Source organism: Saimiri boliviensis, chromosome 7, assembly GCF_048565385.1.
Source record: "Saimiri boliviensis isolate mSaiBol1 chromosome 7, mSaiBol1.pri, whole genome shotgun sequence".
Classification (NCBI taxonomy): Eukaryota; Metazoa; Chordata; class Mammalia; order Primates; family Cebidae; genus Saimiri; species Saimiri boliviensis.
The window spans coordinates 101905822-101926604 of NC_133455.1; the positions used below are offsets into that span (position 1 = coordinate 101905822).

General features: G+C 44.5%; 1 protein-coding gene and 1 long non-coding RNA gene across 7 annotated transcripts in view; one reads left to right on the top strand and one right to left on the bottom strand.

Moving 5' to 3' along the window:
• Positions 1-322: 322 nt before the first annotated feature.
• Positions 323-20503, bottom strand: LOC120364956 (uncharacterized). 6 transcript variants are annotated; one of them, XR_012518558.1, is made up of 3 exons: positions 19790-20503; positions 2488-16371; positions 323-792 (listed from the first exon to the last, which is right to left on the bottom strand). It is a non-coding gene; the product is annotated as an uncharacterized LOC120364956 (long non-coding RNA). The 6 variants fall into 6 exon arrangements; XR_012518560.1 differs by having other exon boundaries at positions 2488-3786; positions 6813-20503; XR_012518557.1 differs by having other exon boundaries at positions 2488-4507; positions 6813-20503.
• DDX11 (DEAD/H-box helicase 11) overlaps positions 20464-20783 on the top strand; it is a 31292-nt gene continuing 30972 nt past the window's right edge. The window contains exon 1 of the mRNA XM_074403135.1: positions 20464-20602. The gene's annotated coding sequence lies outside the window, so the exon portion shown is untranslated. The remainder of the gene's footprint in view (positions 20603-20783) is intronic.

Genomic DNA, 20783 nt, shown 5'->3' on the forward strand with positions numbered 1-20783 from the left:
ACTTCATGAGAAGCATTTGGAATGCCTCCCACTATTCTTCTTTTTTTTTTTTAAATTTCCCTTTTGATTTATTATTTGACTTATTGTTCAGGAGTGTGTTATTTAATTTCCACATATTTGTAGAATTTCATTTTTCTTTCTTTTTTTATTGCATTTTAGGTTTTGGGGTACATGTCATGAACATGCAAGATTGTTGCATAGGTACACACATGGCAGTGTGCTTTGCTGCCTTCCGTCCCCTCACCTGTATCTGTCATTTCTCCCCATGCTATCTCTTCCCACCTCCCCACCCCCCCGCCCCTCCCCCATTTCCCCCCAACGGACCCCAGTGTGTAGTGCTCCCCTCCCTGTGTCCATGTGTTCTCATTGTTCAACACCCGCCTATGAGTGAGAATATACGGTGTTTGATTTTCTGCTCTTGTGTCAGTTTGCTGAGAATGATGGTTTCCAGGTTCATCCAAGTCCCTACAAAGGACGTGAACTCATCGTTTTTGATGGCTGCGTAATATTCCATGGTGTATATGTACCACATTTTCCCTATCCAGTCTATCATCGCTTCGGCCTCCCACTATTCTTGACTTAAAGGCAGAGGTAGGAGCATTTATCTACTGGCTCTGGTCTCAGCCGGTTGAAGATTTTGGGAAGTGCAGGCTTAACGCTTCTGGGAACAAACTTGACATATAGCCCAGTTACAAAGTATCTTCTTTTACATCTCATTTTTCTTATCCTAGAATGAGGTTTCAAAAGACATCTGACCACAGGGTGTGCTATATTCTGCAAGTGCAAATTCATCTGAAAGATAGTAATGGTTATTAGGAAGTTTTACAACATTGGTCAAGAAGAAAATATCTTTATTTCTTATCTGTTTATTCCCCTAAATCTACGCTACTATAATAGTTTCTTTACTTAACAACTTCCAAATATACTGTATTTTTATTCTTCTGAATTACATCACATTGCATCCATACCTATATGATTATTAAGAGTTTCAGGTATGATGTTTTGTATATGACACATATTAAAACTTAACAGAGGTTAGGGCTTTCTCTTCTAGAATAAAGTGTCTATATAGCTGGAGGAATAGTGAAGACTTAGTTCAATCATCCAGGTTTTTGTAAAGAAGTAAAGATGTACTTAACAAACATGAAGGTACTCAAAGTTTGTAAATCACTGTTGATTTACACTAAACACTTAATAGTTTGTATCATTATTGATCCACTCCCTTTTTTTTGGCTGAATATTTATCAGGATAGTATGTATAAAACAGGTTATTTTTTTCTCTAAAAGTCTGTGAGTCATTTATTGGCTGAGATAATCTGACTTGAAAATAATTATCTTGTCCTTTTAATTTTTTGGTAAACTTATTAGACCTATATTTTAATGTATTCATAGACATAATTTTTATCTAAGAAAAGTACAGAGTTCAGATAAGCTTCAATTTCGCAACAGAAGACTTCATTTAGAGATCTTATTCTTCTACTTGTTCGGTGTTATCAGTAAGAATTTACCTTCCTGAGTCTTGGTTGAAACAATAACAAACACAGTAAGAACCTGGTTGTAAACAACAACAACAACAACAGCAACAACAACAACCAGAAACCCAAAGTTACCGGACTGAGTAGCTCTGATTATAAATTTTTTATTTAAAAATTTCACTGTGCTGAGCAATATATAGATAGGTGATAGCTAACTAGATAAATACATGCCCAGACTAGCCTGTTGAAGGATGAGAGGCAAGGATAAGTTGATTCAGCTGGCAGTCAGCCAGCCTCCAATCAAGAGCCAGTCCAAAGCTAGACATAGGAATGAGGCCTCCTAAATCACCCAGCTGGCAACTCACCAGGTGAATTACAGGTGCAATTCAAAGAGGGAAGAGCTGAATCAGCCTGATCAGTCAGCCTAACCCAAACGGTTTGGCTGACCCATAGAACTGTGAGGAATAATAAATGGTTGTGGCTTTAAAAAATATATTTCATAAGAATATTTTCACTAACACATCTCTGTCATCTCTAATAGTATATGTCTCTTTCTCTATTCAAATAAACATGTAATTTCTATATCCTGTAATTCACACTAATACATAAACTGTATGCAAACCTTCATAGCCATTAACTTTATTTTGCCTAAATCTATACTCAGCCAGATAGCCTACTTCACATTTATTTTCCAATAATTTTAATGAATATTTTAGTGAAAAGACTGCTTGAGAAAAATCATGCCAGTAATGTCCACATAGCTAGAAAAAACCCTCAAATTTTGCTCTTGAAATTCTGATGCTTTTTGTATTAGGTAGCATGAAAAGTTGCAAAACATCAAATAAGAGAAAAAGATTTTAAAAATAGGAACTATAACACCAATAGAGAAAATGAAGATTGGTTTAACTATGTAGGTTGGTGCAGAAGTAATTGTGGTTTTTTACTTGAATGTAATGGCAAAACCCGCAATTACTTAATGATAAAAATCACAATTGCTAAATACAATTCTTACCAGTTTCATAACAATCATAGAGCTGAACAGACACCGGCTTGATATTGGAAATGAGTGCATCCTGTTTGACAGAGAATGAGAATTGAATTTCTTTTTTAGTAACCTGAGAATAAATTAACATTGTTATGCATGTTTAGATGTATTCCCTCAATTTCTCTCCATTTCAAATATTCAGAATTATTTTAGCAACACTATTTTGATACTTACGCCCTTAGGAAAACTTTTTTAAACACCAGAAACAAAGACAAAAGTAAAACCACATTGTGCATCAAGCATATACATCAACACACAAACCAAGTTATGACAGTAAACTTACATTCTACGGGTAGAAAAAGACATGGGTGGTTTTGATTTTTTTTTTTTTTTTTTGAGACGGAGTTTTGCTCTTGTCACCCAGGCTGGAGTGCAATGGCGCGATCTCGGCTCACCACAGCCTCCGCCTCCTGGGTTCAGGCAATTCTCCTGCCTCAGCCTCCTGAGTAGCTGGGATTACAGGCACATGCCACCATGCCTAGCTAATTTTTTGTATTTTTAGTAGAGATGGGGTTTCACCATGTTGACCAGGATGGTCTCGATCTCTCGACCTCGTGATCCACCCGCCTCGGCCTCCCAAAGTGCTGGGATTACAAGCCTGAGCCACTGCGCCCGGCCGGTGGTTTTGATTTCTACTCGCTGTACTTTGCCATCTTCCTCAAGCTAAAAGAAAGAAGAGTGTGCTGAAAATTCAGGGAATTTCGAATACAAACATCTAGTTATCCAAAGATAAAATATTTGATTTCAACTTGGTAGTTTTCCTGTATCTTTATAAAACTTGCAATGTTTTTATAAACCTTCAACAACAAACATTAATTTTGGAGATTTATTCATTCAACATGTGTGAGGCATCTGTCTGTATATTAGTTTCTAATTTTAAATAAATAGAATAACAGAATGAATATAATAATAACTAAACATTAACTCATCTACCTGTTTTTTAATGATTCACTGTTTTGACAGTATAAGAATATAAATTATTTTGAGAACCTCATCATTTTACTTTCAGATACACATAAGATTCGAATTTACTCCTTAAGAATAGAAATTTACTCCTTAAGAATAGTATTCCTTTTTAAAAAAATAAACTTGTGGCCAATGTCTAGCATAGAACAGGCCCCAACACATTTAATCTATTCTGAAGTTATTTCAGCTGACAACATTTAAATCTTTACCTTCTTAACTGACGGTCTGTCGGGTACAAATCCTGAAAGCATCTTCACATCAATGATTGCCATGTTGGAAGAGTTGTGCTTTCCATAATAACTTTATTTTTTAAAAAGCACAAAATTTAAAATTCAGATAAACTTTGATCATTACTTAGAAAACAAATTAAAAATAAAACAAATTTTCATGCAAAAAAGTTTATTTTATCATACCCTTTATAGAGGTTATTGTTCTGAGATCGAAATAACCCAATTATAAACTGAAGTGAGTGGAGCTCAGAAATGACACAACATACATCTTAATGCGTTCCTAAGTGGACCCAGAGAATTCAACCTGGGTCTGATAGCCTTATTTTAGAATTTGATGTTTCAAAATTTAAGAGATTTCAAAACGTTGATTTGCAAACTAGAAACTAAGAAAATGTACCTCTTGAGGAGGAATTTATAGAACTTTTTTCCTTTGCAACTTCCTTCTCTTCCATATTTTTACAAAGCCAGATTTTTGCACCTACTATAATCTTATAAAATTTAGGTAATTTAAACAAGATAAAATATATTTTCTAAGAGGATCAAGGCAGGACAATCTTTCACATACAATAATTGGGATGTGGTTTCACTCTGAGGCAGAGAAAGACACTAGGCTACCTGAATTAGAGGAAGGGGGATATCTATGATCACCAAAAAAAGAGTAGTTACCTGGCTGAAACAGCAAGGTCAAATTTTGCATCAAATAATCCTCTGCAGAAAACATTGGCTGTATATACAGAAAGGGAAAATCCAGATGCCTTCTTAGGGAGCAGGATGTTGTATCTCAGAGTAGACTTGAATAAATATAGAATATGTTATTTATTAACTAAAGGATTCATTTTAAAATTATTACCTCCACATTAACATTTCAACTTGAAAGTTAATTTTTACCTCTCTGCTTCTTTTTTTCTATACAATTAGTAACACTAGCAACTTTAGTTGACATATTGAACATATACTCTGTAATTACTTTTAAATGCTTTTTAAATAATGTTTCCAACAACCCCTTGAGGTAGATACTATTTTTAACATCCATTTTATAGATGAGGGGAATGAGGGACAGAGAGATGAGTAACTTGTCCAAATTTATACAGCTATTGAGTAGTAGAGTTAGAATATATCTATGCTATGTTTGGATAATAATTTCAATAATCTGATTTCAGCCTTAAGCAACTGATAAAATTACTATAATGTCAGAACTTCAGGAATTAAGGCAAATATCATGAATACAATGAATAAGCTAAAAGAGAAATTATAGAATCTAAATCTAAAATAATATGACTTGATAATAGACTTGGTTAAAGACTTAACTTGACCTAATAATCCCACTTCAAGAAATATTTCCAGAAGATATACCTGTTCAAGTAGGAAGTAATATATGCACATTATTAATTTCAATTCTATATATACTAGTCAAAGAAGGGAACTACTGTAACTGTCCAGAAACATTTAATATATTGAGTATACTCTGGTATATTGGACTACACAGTATGGAAATGCCAGCTAATAAAGGTAGAAGGTGTGATAGAATTAGAAAATCACCACTTTGTAGTCCTTAATGAAATAGTTGATCAGGTAAAGGTCATCAATGCATGTTAAGACTTTTAGGTAAAAATTGATGATGAACTCAACATTCGCATGGTCCCAATGTAATATTTTAAATGTTAATTGCTGGTGCAAAGAAGAAAAAAGCAGCAACATTAATGGGAAAGTATGGCTATCACCACCTTTAACCCAGGGATCAAACTTAACATCACTAATCATGATGTGCCTCTGGATGTGATACAGTATATCTAGAGATCTAACTTTTCGTTACAGAAAACACAGAATGAGACACCAAATTTAATGGAGAAGAATCTGATAAAATCAGGATTATGGAAATTCTATACTACAACTGGCCTGATCTCTTCAAAAAATTTATGTCACAAAAAATATAAAAAACTTGATAGATCTGTTAGGTTAAAAGAGACTTAAGAACCATAACCAATAACTGCAAAATACGGTCCTCGATTAAATCCTGGCTTGAAAACCGTAAAGTATATTTGGGGATAGAGGTTTGATAATTAAATCATATCATAAAACAAACTATTGTATTTATTTATTTGTTTAGAGACAGACTCACTCTGTCGCCCAGGTTGGAGTGCAGTGAAGTGGCATCATCTCAGCTCACTGCAACCTCCGTCTCCCGGGTTCAAGCAATTCTCCTGCCTTAGCCTACCGAGTAGCTGAGATTACAGGCACGTATCACCACGCCCAGCTAAATTTTGTATTTTTAGTAGAGATGGGGATTCACCATGTTGGCCAGGCTCTCGGGCCTCAGCCCGCAAGGAGGATCCTTGGGAGACTGTAGGTGCCAGCGTTCTCAGGGGGTCCGAGGCAGGGGCTCCGGAGTGTGAAGCTGCAGTGAGCCATGGTCCTGCCACTGGACTGTAACCTGAGCACAGCAAGAGCCTGTCTAGGGGGGAAAAAAAAGAGTGCCTAGCAGTGAGGGCATTCTCCCAGAACGGGAGTTGAGAATTCCTGCCTCTGCTTTCCCACAGCTTTGAGAGTGTGCCGTGCTCAACCTGGGCTCAGGGACTCCAATCCTGCCCTTGCAGAGCTCACTCAACACTGGCGCAGTGAAGACACCAGGTAGTGCCCCCCTAAGGAGACACCTCCTCTGCAAACGAAATAACGGCACCGTGGTTCGCTAAAAACCATGGTGGCACAGTTCTCCAGCCTGAGAGTTGCCGTGGTGGGTGAGGTACGCGAGGCCAGAGCTCCCACCCCTTATACTGCTAGGGCCTCGGCCACACCAAAAAAAGACACATCTGCCCTATGTGTTCAAAGCCTTTAAGAGAGCCCCAGCTGCTGTCCTGTTGCGTGTCCGATTTCCTGGCTAAAGGGTTTCAATTCTGTCTGGTGAGGTTTTTTTTTTTTTTTTTTTTTTTCTCTCTTGCTCAATCCTTAGTCAAGGGGGTAAGAAAAGGCAGGTGCTCAGGGCATTTGTCCTCTTCCGATGGGTTCCTCACTGTGCTCCCCTCCAGGCCAAGCCAGCTCTCCCCTGCACCCTGCCCCGCAAGGTCAGCTTCCGCTCCTTCCCGCGCCTTTCACCCTCACCTGTGGGTAGTTCAGAAGGATGGTCCCGGTCGTTTTGGGAAGAAAAGGCTGTTGGGGAATTGGGGGATGATCAGGCTGCACGACAAATCGCTCCTGATGCTGATCGTGTGCTCGCCGGTCCCGCCCTTCCACCTGGGAGAGGAGTTGTGCTTGTGGTTTCGGAGTTTCTGGGAATTGCTTGAAATTCTATAGAAAACAGTGTGGCCGGTGGATATGCCGGTGTGTCATGAGTGGTGCAAAGTTAGAAATAACAAAGTCCACGCACGCTTGTGTCTTGCCACAATGTCAGGCTTTTATTGACTTGATTTCAATCGCAAAAGCCACAAGCTCCATGGAATTCTCAAGCAGGCAATTCTCCTTAGTACTTCGTACTTCCCATTCACTCCGGAGTCAGGGCTGTGCACACACAAGCTTAGGACACTTCACGTCAGTCAGTACTGCAAACCGTATATATTAGCATGCTTAATTAATATATCAATGTTAGAGGTTAAACATTCCCCAACAAAGTCACATTAATATCAAGAGGAAAAAAGATAGGAGAAAGCGTAAATGAACCAGTCCAGGGAGAGTAAAGGTGACAAAAGGAGTCCTGGTCTGGGCTGGGAGCTTTGCGGGTCTTGCAAGGAAGCGCCTTTGAGGATGCAGGGCTTTAGGCAGCAAACGCCAAGTTTTCAACATGAGTGATTGCAAAATGGTGTCAGTGAAGATGGTTTTGAGCTGCTGAAGGCCTAATCTTTTATAATAGGAGTCCACTGGCAAGAACTGATAGTGGAAGGGTATGCTTGTTTGTGTTTTATCTGGTTGAACAAGCCTTTTTGTTTTTTTTATGAAACAAAACATCTTTGTTGACACAGTGTCCTGTGACATGCTAAGATGGGGTTAGTTATAATGTGTTAGGTTAGTTTTCTATTTATTTATTTGAGACAGAGTCTTGCTCTGTTGTCCAGGCTGGAGTGCAATGGCACAATCTCAAGTTTACTGCATCCTACGCCTCCTGGGTTCAAGTGATTCTCCCACCTCACCTCCCAAGTAGCTGGAATTACAGGCGACTGCCACCATGCCGGATAATTTTTGTGTTTTTAGTAGAGGCAGGGTTTCACCATGTTGGCCAGGCTGGTCTCAAACTCCTGACCTTGTGATCCACCTGCCTAGGCCTCCTCAAGTACTGGGATTATAGGCATGAGCCACTGCACCCAGCCATTAGGTTATTTTTCTTAGGAGGGGGATCTATAGCTTTCATTAGATTCTCAGAGGGGTCCGTGATCCAGAAAAATGTCATAAACACTTCATTTTGTGGCTCCATTTTCTAAATGAACCATCCCCGGAGAGATCGTAGTTTGGGGCATCAAGAACGTTGGGGCTGGAAGAACTGCAGGCAACGGGAGGCTGCCATTTCCCGCTCAGGGGTGGTGCGTGGTGTGGCAGCCCTGGAGTACTAGGATGTGGTCATTGGAAACGTGGTTTAAGCGTGGTTTAAACGAGGAAGGAAAGCACACTTACTGAGAACCTAGCTAGGGGCCAGGAGTTGGGCGAAACAGTTTGTATTTGTCTTCCTGCTTCAGCTTCAGAGTTTCCCTGTGAGGTGGGACTTCTTATCCCCATTTTACATATGTGAACTCAGGCTCAGACAACTTAAGGGACTTCCCCTGTGTCATGCAGCTGGCAAAGAGACAGAGCTAGAGATAGACCTGGGACCATGTGGTCAAAGGAATGTGCTGTGTCCAGGGCATCATGCAGCCCTGTCCCATCTGTTGTGTCACTGAGGGGTGTGGTGGGGGGCCCTGGCACAGACACGTCACCTGACCTCTGGGAGGTTCGTGTCTTATATGTTGAAAATGGAAATGCAGTTCCCCTCCTTCACCCCACTTTCTGGCCGCTTGTTAGAGAGCAATTAAGAGCCAGGAGGACCAAGCCAAATTAGTTTAGTAGGCTCAACCCCACCTCCTGCTGACCCTCCAATCCTGGGAGAGGGATCTGAGGTGAAGGCCCTGGGCCAGGTCTCCTGGGACAGAGGCCAGAGAGCAGGCTGCTTCCACTGCTTCCTCTGTGCACACTGGGGTGGTGGCCAGGCAGCTTGCTCTGGTGCAAGTGTTTAAAGCCCACCTCAAGCTTTGTGAGTATCAGGTTCTGTGATCAAGGTGGCAAAGGGAAAGGGTTCGCGTTGATTCACTGGAGGGAGGAGGAGGGGGGCAGAGCAGAAGTGAGGACAGACCCAGCTCTGAAAGGCTCCCCCTTCACTCCGTCCTGTCTGCAGACTCTCTTCACCTCTGGATTTCTGCCCGTCATGCCCAAGCTAGAAGACCCCTTCCCTGGCCCCCATCCTCCACTTCCAACCTGAAGCCACCAAAGGTGCATTAATTCATCTGGTGCTTTTGGTGAGGGGCTGGAAGCCCCTCTTTAAACTCGGTTTCCCACTTGAGAAATGCCAACATGGCACTCTCGTCCACCCTCTCTTCCATGGCCCCTGTTCCTCCCCTGTCCTCAAGGGCTGGCCATGAAGGGCTTCCTTTGTGGCTGATTTCTCTTCATTTCCAGACCCGCACACTCCTTCCTCCAAAGCGCATTCACGTAAGGTGGCCTTTCATTAACGTCGGTAATTCATTCCCTTCAAACTTTAAATACTGCCCCTCTGGAGTGAGTGATTCTGACTTAGACGGGAGCCGTGGCCTGGCCTCTTTTGCTCCCTGTGGTGCTAACACCCTGGCAATGGGCTTCATGTGGGCCTGTGCCTGAGCCGACAGCAGCCACCTTGAGGGACTCAGTCCTGCAAGTCCAATCACAAGGTCCCTCCCAGGGAGTTAGAAGCAGCGGTTTCAAGAGAGAGCAAAACAAAAGCCAGAAGACACGTGGGGGCTGGCATTAAGCTGTTGGAGACTGAAGAGATAGTGGGGCTAGGAGCAGAGACAGAGCCAAGTCCCACGGCCATCGGTGTTTGACCCCAGGCCCCTTTGAGCCCCATGGTGCTCCAGTTCTCTAGAGGTTGAGCTAGGCTGACGCCCACATCATCATGCCTGACCTTACCACAAGCCCCGCGCCCTGAGGTGACCCGAGCACATCACTGCTTCTCGAGACCTGAAAGAGTTCGAGGTAAATGCGCCATGGGGAACACACGAGGTGCCTCACATTGAGCGCTGTCGACGAGGCTGCACCCCAGGCTAGAGTCATTTTCAATCACCAGAGCAGGGCAGGCGTGGGAAACCCAGACCTAGGCATGAGCTAAGAAACAGACACAGCGGGCAGGAGAACAAGGGGTCCACAGTCAGCCCACCTCAGGGCACAGACCACTGTGGGCTGCAGATGTGTGGATGGAACAGACAGAGAGCCAGCCAGCGTGGCTGGGCCCCGACACCCAGCCGACGTTCAGGGGCTCAGCTCCAGGCCACGTGGGGGGCGTCCAGCAACAAATTCCAGCTTAGGTAGAAGGCATTTGAAGTCAGGCATGGAAAAATACTGAGGCACTCTGGGTAGGTCATTGGTGCGTGCGAATAAACTCGTTGACCCTGAAAACGAGACAGGGAGTGGAGTATGTAGTGTGATAAGGAACACTGAAAACAGCCTCCTGAGAATGCAGTTTGAGTGTGTACAGGGTCACACGCGCCTCACTAACCCACCTCAAACGGCCATCTAGTGGATGTTTGTAGTTAGTACAAGCCCTTTCAACAAACCCTTGGAAGAGGATGCTCGGGCGGACTCTTCTCAGAAGAGCGACTTCCAGCCCTGCTCAGTTGGAATTGTCTGAGTACTTAATTCTCGGCCTTCACTGCAAGCTATAAGCTCTGCAGACCGGCCAGAACAAGGCCTGGGGATGTCCGCTACAGCCCACAGTCAAATTTTTCTTTTCTTTTTTTTTTTTTTTTGAGACGGAGTTTTGCTCTTGTTACCCAGGCTGGAGTGCAATGGCGCGATCTCGGCTCACCGCAACCTCCGCCTCCTGGGTTCAGGCAATTCTCCTGCCTCAGCCTCCTGAGTAGCTGGGATTACAGGCACGCGCCACCATGCCCAGCTAATGTTTTGTATTTTTAGTAGAGACGGGGTTTCACCATGTTGACCAGGATGGTCTCGATCTCTTGACCTCGTGATCCACCTGCCTCGGCCTCCCAAAGTGCTGGGATGACAGGCTTGAGCCACCGCACCCGGCCCACAGTCAAGTTTTAAAAGTTTCTTTAGTGCTCTTATCTTGATGGTGTGCTCCCTTAGTTTTTGTTTGAAATATTATCTTACTGTCATTCTTGAAAGATCACTGTTGACTCAATTCTAGAGTGACAATTATTTTCCCCTGGCACTTTGAAAGTATCATATAGTATGGTTTTCTGGCTTCCTTTGTTGCTGTTAAGAAGTTTGGGGTCATTCTAATTTTGTTCCTTTGTAGGTGATCTTTCTCTAGGTGGTTTAAATTTTTGTTTTTTTATTTATTTACATTTATTTTAAGTTCATTGGCATATGTGCAAGCTTGTTATATAGGTAAACATGTGTCACGGGGGTTTGTTGTACAGGTTATTTCATCACCCAGGTACTAAGCCTAGTACCCAATAATTATTCTTCCTGGTCCTCTTTCTCCTCCCACCCACCACTTTCTGATAGGCCCCTGTGTGTGTTATTCTGCTCTATGTGTCCATGTGTTCTCGGCATTTAGCTTCCACTTACAAGTGAGATCAAGCAGTATCTGGTTTTCCGTTCCTGTGTTAATTTGCTAAGTATTATCGACTAGCTCCATCCACGTCCCTGAAAAATACATGATCTTGTTTTTTTTTTAGGGCTGCAAAGATTTTCACTTGTGCTCTACAGAAGTATAGAAAATGGTGTCACAATCTCCCATGTGCTCATTCCCCAGCTACACTGTCTCCCTACCAGGATTATGGTGAATCAAGTCTCAGACTTCTTATTGTTTCATCTATAACAATTTTGGCGCAGATTTCTAAAATCACATTCTTTTAAAATGGAAACATTTAAAAAAAAGTTATAGTGGACAAATTATAGGGTAAAATGCAAGCTAGGCACAAATTTCTAAGGTAAAAGAGACTCCGAGATTGTTTAGAATAGAGAGGGCCTGAGCAACTCATCCAGACACCAGAGATTGCCAGTTCACTCTCATTTACCCATCCTAACTTCTGACCCTACCCATTTCAGGGGCTGAGCCGTTTGTCTGAGGTCACATAGAGAATGACTGGGAAAACCAGTAAGAGAATCTCCAGTTCCGGGCTCTTTCCACAGCCCATGTTCCCTACCGAGTATTGTTCCTTCATCTTCCCAAAGTCCTGAGAAAGAAAAGAGGTAGGGAGTGGGAGTTGTGGCTATGTAGAAAGAGGAGCTGATACTTCCAATGTGTATCAGAAGCAAAATCTGAACTCACCTTTCGTGGCCTTCCTTAGCACCAATAGCCAAACACCAATACCTGTGTTTTATAAAGAGTGCACTTCTGCCGACTCCCGCCCTTGTGGTTTAATTTCTTAATTATTGAAAACCTCCTGTGTGCCAGGTGCTTCGCTAAGCCCTGGAGACACCGCACTGAATTAAGCTGATGTCCCTGGCCTCGTGCAACTTACACTCTAGCCAAGGAGAGGGAGCAGGCCGTCAACAAGGACGTCCATGTGAGGGAAGCACCATGGAGAAAATAAAGCAAGAGGAGAGGCTGAGCAGTGTATGAGGGTGAGGTGACAGAGATGTCCTCTCCAACAAGGAGGCATTTCACCCGAGGCCTGTGTTAACCTAAAGGACTCAAGAAGGTCAGAATCTACCTTAAACAGAGATGACTCAAGCACAAAGGTTGAAGACAGGCCTGCCCAGGAAGCCCAGATTCCACAGAATGGAAGTCTGTGTTCCCCAGTGAAGTTTGGGATCCTTTACACAGAGGAAGCTTGGGAAAGCCTAATAGAATTTCAGCATCTTCCTATGCAAGGCTTAATGCATTGTTTAAATGATCCAGTAAGTCGAGGTGGTCTTTTTCTTTTCTTTTTTTTTTTTTTGAGATGGAGTTTCGCTCTTGTTACCCAGGCTGGAGTGCAATGGTGCGATCTCGGCTCACCACAACCTCCGCCTCCTGGGTTCAGGCAATTCTCCTGCCTCAGCCTCCTGAGTAGCTGGGATTACAGGCATGCGCCACCACGCCCAGCTAATTTTTTTGTATTTTTAGTAGAGACGGGGTTTCACCATGTTGACCAGGATGGTCTCGATCTCTTGACCTCGTGATCCACCCGCCTCAGCCTCCCAAAGTGCTGGGATTACAGGCTTGAGCCACCACGCCCGGCTGAGGTGGTCTTTTTCTTTGGGGAAAGGTAGATTTAACCTTCCTCACTGTAGATGTAACAGTTTTGGCATATCAGGTGTCATCTGGTCTGAATTAGGTACAGGACAGTAAAGGAGGCAGTTAATCTATAACAAAGATGTGGGTTTGGTAGTGGGGAAAGCCTGGTCTCCTGTCTCTCCTAGTCATTCACAGAAGGGGAACAATGGGAAAGAGAGTTTCTCTCTCAGAATTGGAAACAGATGGTGTGACTCAGTCTCAGGGTTTAACATCCCTCTGGGTGTAATAAACTTGGAGGGTCCTGAAACAATATTTTCTTTGACACCTGAAGGAAGTAAGGAAGAGAACTCTATGGTTCTCTAATGGAAGAGCCCTTGGCATGTTCAAGGATCAAGAAGCCAGTATGATGATCACGGAGAGAGCAAAAAGCAGTGCAGAAGATGAGATGGGAGAAGAGCAGTGGGGCCAGAGTTCTCTTGGGTCTTCCAGGCACGGTCAAGATTGAGGGTTTTGAGTGGGATGGGAGCTCCGGGAAGCCCCTGTTAACTCCTCTAAGCAGGAAGGGAGGGGTGAAGGGTGCTTGTGATAGGGTGTGAGGGTATTCATTTCATTCTCAGACCAAACAGAAATGGGTTACACATTATTTGTTCCTGTTTTCCATGTGGCAGTTTCCTCCCTTGGATGCAGACAAAACAGAAAGAACGTTTGCTTCTGTAGATCATCTTCAGAATGCCCCTGTGCTTACAGATCCATGTGCACACTGGAATGTCCCAACGCGCGCGTCCAGGGTGTTGTCGTTGCCTTTTTTGTTGCAAACACTTGTCCTTGAGGTGTTCGCCTTCTGACTCAAACCTAATCAGGGAATTGAATACCATGCCGGTTGGGAGATCATATTTTGCATAAGCTGTTTTTGAGAGAATGGTGAATGACTAATTCCTCTGAGGGAATGCCTAGCTGACCTCAGTCTTCATTTCCTGTATATGTCTCTACGAGGTCTTTGACCAGAGAGTCGAGTATTGAACTAAACGGTATTTCAGGGTCCTTTCTCTCCTCCAGGTCAGCGGCGAAATGGAAAAGCAGGGGCTTCAGATCAGTTTCCGCACCGGCTCTATGAGTCAGAAGCCTGGGGACATGGGCGTGTGACTTAATGTCTGGGACTTTCCTCATCTGTGTCTATCAATATTAGGGTTTTTTAAAGGACTGCGAGGACAGGTATCAAATATTAGCAGTGTTATCTCTGGGGTGAGTGATTTTTCTTTTCCTTAAAAAAATGTGTGATTTAATTACTTCCTACAGTGAAACAAATACTGCTTTTATAGTGGAAACATGATTCTAAGCAAAGCTGTGCAATGCTGACATGCTGACATGGCATGGGGCGGGAAGAAGGGGGGTGGGGAGGCGGTGTTTAGGGTTCAGAGTCTGAGTTGGCCTCATTCTGGTTTCAGCTCTGGAAGGAGTCAAGCACAAGATCCCAGAGCCCATCCCATCCCTCATGGATGGCACAGTGAGGGCTCAGGAAGATGCCCCCTCACAGCCTGCCCCAGTTCCAGGCTCAGTCACCTGAGTGGCTTCCTTCAGAAGGCCTCTTGTGCCACATGCACACCCAGAAAGAAGTATATCTTCAATGGAACAAGAAATAACATGAATGAAATATAAGTAAAATGTAAAGAATAAAAAATGCACTGCCACACTGGTGGGGCAGGAGGGTGAAAGTCGAGCCCCTCACAATAGGTAATGTCTATAAAAGGACAACCGAGGCCAGGGCCAAAGTCCACCTGCAGAAGGCAGAACTGTCTCAACACCAGTCACCGTGAACCTTTAGAACTGAGGCTGTGGCTTCTTCCAGTCGCTTGCCCAGATGTCAGCGAGACCACTCCACAGCAGATGGGGGGAGCTGCGTGTCACTAAAGCCCCAGCCACCAGGACAAGCTGCACCCCAGGCAGACTGCAGTCTGCAACCCAGTTTCTGCCCTTGTGCAAAGAACAGAGGAACCCATTCAAGTTCATAGCGGCAGGTGGCACTTGAAAAGGTAGGGGTCAACTAGCAGGGCAGAAGTGAGCAGGGGAAGTCTTCCTGGGGGAATGGGAGAGCCCAGCAGAGTTTAGAAGGAGGGAGGGGCACTATCGGGACAATCCTCTGAGTCTCTCTTTCCTCCTCAGGCAATGTTCAGGAAGACCCTGCAGTCTCTGTAGGATCACGGGAGCACCCAGAACGGAGACAACACACAGATCCAGGCCACTCTAAGCTCTGCCTCCATTTGCACAGGGCACATTCAGTGTGTGTGTGTGTGTGTGTGTGTGTGTGTGTGTGTGTGTGTGTTCTCTTCTTAATAAAGCCAGCAATCATTGGACTAGATAGGGCCCACTCTAATCCACTGTGAGCTCCCCTTTCCTTAGTAACATCTGCACAGACCCTATTTTCAAACAAGGTCACATTCCAGGTTCTGGATGGACACGAATTTTTTCAATCCAGTATGTCTGGGAACAGAGCAGTCAAGGGCAGAAGAAATCAACCTGAGGATGAGGGTTGGATGCAGAGTTTTGAGAGAAGGGCGATCAGAGCTAGGGTCTAAGCAACACTGGTCTGCTTTCTTGGAGGAGAATTTTCCCTTTTTCCTTCTGCCCTTCAGCCAGGGCTGCGGCCACCTCCTCTCTCATAGCTGCCTTTTAAAAGCCCAATGGATGCCACAACCTTCTAATGCATCTAGATCTGCAGCTAAAATATTCCAAAAATTCCAGCAAGCACAAAATAATCTCAGGCCCAGATTTGCCACCAGTGCCCTCTTCTGGGCAGCTTTATTTTTAGTAGTATCATGAAACACTTGTTTAATTGTCAAGATATGGATGTGTGCACTGTCACCAGAAAATGTATTTATGTCTGTTGGTTACAGTCTAAAAAGTTTAAGAAACCATGATTAGATGTTTTCCTGGTCAGGAAAGGTCAAACTAAAAAGGGCTCTGTGTGTGTGTGTGTGTGTGTGTGTGTGTGTATGTGTGTGTTTGTGTTAAAGACAGCGAGATGGGGGCTCCCATTCTACTAAGGAGATGACAGAGCCTGTGCAGGTGTTTTCTCTGTGATCTCCTCTCCTCCTACAAATCATACCCAGAAGAAGGATCTTGAAGACTTGCCCCTGCCTCCCCAGACCCATCTCCACACCCAGGCCAGCCTGGGCAGAGGGCAGCAGAGCTCACATCTCTGTGGACAGCAGGCTGGGCTCACTGCAGGCCTCTGCGTCATTGTTCATCTTCACTTCATAGGTCTCATTCTGAGGCCTCTCCTGACACACCATGGCTATCTGGCTGTCCCGGGAAAAGCATCTACAATATTCAAGATAAAGAAAATCATGCATTCTTCTTTGTCTTCACTGCTAGTGATCTCAGAGCTAAATATTGTACATTGATTTAGTTTTCTTTGGCCAGCATTTGCAATTCTTTTGTTCTCATTCCTTCTTGCTGGTTTTAAGTACATGTTCTAATAAAGTCTGACTGCTTGCATCCACATTCTTCACTCCACCATTCAACTAGCTGAATGACCTTGGCATATCACTTAAGCCTTCTGAGTCTCTGCTTTTCTCATTAATAAAATAAAGATAATAATAGGACCTATGTTCTAGAATTCTCATGAGATAAATGAGATAATCCTGGTAACAAAGGCCTTAGCACCTTACATGTCCTTGTGGAAGCTTAACCAATGGTAGCTATTACCAATATGAATTGGGTTTGGTTTCAGTATTCGTCTGCTTTTATAATAAATTTCCTTAGATCCTCTTTTAGAAAGAGAGCATGTAGGAGGTACAACTTTGTTTTCAACAAGCAATTCTCCAGGTAACTAAGAGTGAGAACTCAGTCACTCCTGCCATAATGCCCTTCATAAGGGATGTAGCCCCACGGTCCAAACATCACCCACCAGATGTCACCTCCAACACTGGAAATCAGTTTTCAACATGGGACTTAGTGGGGCCAAACAAACCACATCCAAACTGTAGCACCTAGGTATTGGGAAAAGTTCATGAAATGTGCCTGTGCTATAAGAGAAAACATCATAGAGACCAGATTATTCCTGTCCCCAAGACCCCACATGCCTCACTCTCGAACAGTACAAGATGTACCCTAATAATATTTGCTTCTCTCAACCCTAGTTTCTTAGATTATGATGTCTATCTTGATATACTTCAGCTCATTAAGCCACACCATAGTGGGTGTGGGACCTACTGTTTTTTCACATGATATAGGTTGAAATACTTAGTCAAAGTAAATTTTCAGTGGTGCTTCAAAATGGGGGACTAGAACTCAGGAAGGTGATAAAAGCTGGATATATGGATTTGATCGCCCCTGGAAAACAACAAAAACATGTTTGTGGTGGTCCTGGTGTAAAGAAACCTGCGCTGACAGTGTGTAAGAATACAGCTTGGACAGTTACATACAGTACACGATACTTGATAAGGATTATAAATGACTGTTACTGGTTTGTGTTTACAATACCTTTATTGTTATTTTAGAGGGTACTCTTTCTAGTTTTGGTTTGTTTTCGAGACAGAGTCTCATTCAGCCCAGGCTGTACTGCAGTGGCATAATCATAGCTCAGTAAAGGGGTGAACTCCTGGACTCACGCCATCCTCTCACCTCAGCCTAGCAAGTAGCTGGACAGCAGATGTACCACCACACCCAATAAATTATTTTTATTTTTTTATAGAGGTAGGTTCTTGCTGTTGTCTAAGCTGGTCTTAAACTCCTGGCTATTGTGATCCTTTTGCCTTATCCTCCCAAAGTGCAGAGATTACAGGTGTAAGCCACATGTCCAGCCTCTGCTTTCTAAAAACAAAGCTTACTGAAAAGCAGATTCAGGCAAGATCCTTCAGGAGGTATCCCAGAAGAAAGTGTTGTTATCGTAAGTCATGCAGCTTCATGCAAGTTACTGCCTCTGAAGACCTTCCAATGGGACAACATGTGGAAGACAGTGATATTGATGATCCTGACCCTGTGTAGGCCTGAACTAATGTGTTTGTGTCCTAATTCTTAACAGAAAAATTTAAAAACTGAAACAAAGTTTTTTAAATAGAAAAGAGCTTATATAATAAACTGCACAATTGTGTTTTAAATTGTTATTATGAGTCAAAAAGTTTTAAAAGTTAAAAGGTTTACAAAATTAAAAAGGTACGAAAACTAAGGTTAATTTATTGAAGAAAACAAGATTTTAACAAATTTAATGTAGCCTAAATGTCCACTGTTTATTATGAGGTCCACAGTAGTGTGCATTAATGTCCTAGGCTTTCACATGCACGCAACAGTCACTCCCTGACTCACCCAGAGCAACTTCCAGTCCTGCAAGCTCCATTCATGGTAAGTGCTTGTGTGTGGAAAAACCAACACAAATGTACTTTCCCTCTGCTCTCACACCACAACCACCCTCAACATGGATGACTTCCATGACCACATATAGGGGAATTTCTCCCCACACACTAAGCAAGCAAGCAGTTTTGGAAGGGACATCAGCTAGGTGTCCTCCAGTTCAATTTTGACACGGTCTGCCTGGAGATAGCATCAGATCCCACAGCTTGTGGGCTTAGGCTCCAAGACTCCTCTCCTTCCCACGATAGCAAGTTTAGGCCTCCAGAACATCTGACCGACCAGCTTCAAGTGGGGCTAGCAGTTGAGTAAACCCTTCTCTGGGTTGGATTAATTTGCTAGAGTGCTCACGTAACTCAGGGAAACATTTGTTTACTGTTTTTTTACAAAGGGTATTTTACGTGATACAAATAAACAGCTAGATGAGGACATAGGGGGAGTCTGGAGGGTTCCCTAGCCCAGGGTCTTCTGTGGGGTTGGGGGTGTGCCCCCATCCTGGCCCTGGGATGAGTTTTGTCAGCCTCCTATCAGCCTCCACACGTTCAGCTTTCCAGAAGCTCTCTGAGCCCTGTCCTTTTGAGCCTTCGATGGAAGTCATCATTGGGTAGGCATGATTGACAACCATACACAAATGCAACTGGACCAGAAAGGATGATCTAACACTAGTTGACTGAGATGGGGAAACCCGGCAAGGCCCATCTAGATTCTTCTTGGCCTCTCTGTGCAGCATTCCCTCCTCCTGAGGATGGGGCAGGAACCTCTCTGGAATGAAGATCTTATGATGTGCAATCAAATTAGAGTCCTGCCTCGGGCAGGTGAGCAGAGCAGGAGAAAGTCAGAGAAAGTCTGTTTTCTGAGCCTAAAGTGTCCCAGCACTATAACAAGGCTATAATGAGGGCTATAGAACTTATGAGCCAGGAACCTTGGACAGAGAGAAATACTAGAATGCCATGGTGCCCTTTAGAGGTATACCACTTTTATCTTTCAAACCATATGTTTACTGTAGCTTTTCTGTGTTGAGACCTTTAGAGACACAAGTACCATCATGTTGCAGTTATCTGCAGTATTCAGTATAGTCACATGCTGCACAGGTCTGTAGCTTAGAAAACGTAAACCAAAGAAAAATGACCAAGGTGAGTCCCGATCACTTTTCAGTAGGTTTATTTGCTGAGGTTGAGGACAGGCCCAGGAAAGAACACAGATCTACATGAAACATTGTGTTTCATGCTTTTTCCAAAGACGGTCTTGGGACCCCAGTATTTAAAGGGAAAAGGCCAGGTATTGGGGAAAGAAGATACATTTTTTAAAGGGACTGGCTCCTCTCCCCAAAAGCCTTTCCTCCAAGTCCCGGTAACTCTCCCTGACCCTGCTGGGAAGGCGCACCAGTTACCTGTCATTCCAGGAAAGCTCCCAGCATAAGATGCTCCCATTGATCATCTCCCGGAACCAGACTTTCCGAAAAGTTCTTAAGAACCTGCTAGTCCAATCCCTCCCTGAAAAAAGGAGAAGCAAAGTCCAGGGAGGCGAGGCGATGCGCTGTCCTCCTAATCAGCAGGTGAGCTGCCGGCAGGGCTGGGGTTTCGTCTTCTGGGCTCTCTGCAAGGACGTGCCTGGCACGGGGCAGAAACGATTTCATACACTCGTCATCTGGACGGCCTTTCGCTGACACCATTTCTCCGCGTGGAGGAGCCGCCGGGGCGCGCAGGGCAGGTGTCGTCCGTCTCAGAGGTAAAATGACCTCCAGGGGCCGACTAGAGCCGGAACCAAAACAGGTCTTCCGTCACCGGGACAGCGCCCGTCCCCGGCAGCTACAACCGTCAGGCGCTTCGTACACCTGGCGCTAAGCGGCGGGGATTAATCACACAACCCGCAGCTGCCGGAAAGCAGCGGGAGGAGGCACCGAGCCCTGGGGTTGAGGTCCGAGTTCCCGAACACAGCCAGCGGTCGCCCGCCAGACCCAGCACTTCCGGCGCCACTCTCCACCCGTGACGCCGCTGCGCAAGCGCAAAGGCGCGGAGAGCGCGCAAACCACGCCCCTCCAGAGTCCGGCACGTGCTCGCGAGCGGTGCGGAGTGCGCGTGCGCAGCGCCCGGGGCGGTTCCGGCTGGCGTTTGCTGAGCAGAGCCGCCAGTTTCAAATTCAGCGGCGTCTGCCGTGATTCCCGAGACTTGGCCTCAGCGAAGCAATTCTGCCGGCGAAGAAGGTGAGTGCAGTGCTGCGTGGCGGCAGGGCTGAGGAACAGGAGCAGCGGGACAAGGAAGGGCGGACTCTGGTCGGAGTCTCTCCCAGCGCGGGACCCTTGTATGCAAAGGGGCACGGCCAGTCCAGGGCGGGAAAAGGTCCCGGAAGTGGAGGGCGGGGCCAGCGTGATGGACGGGCGGGAA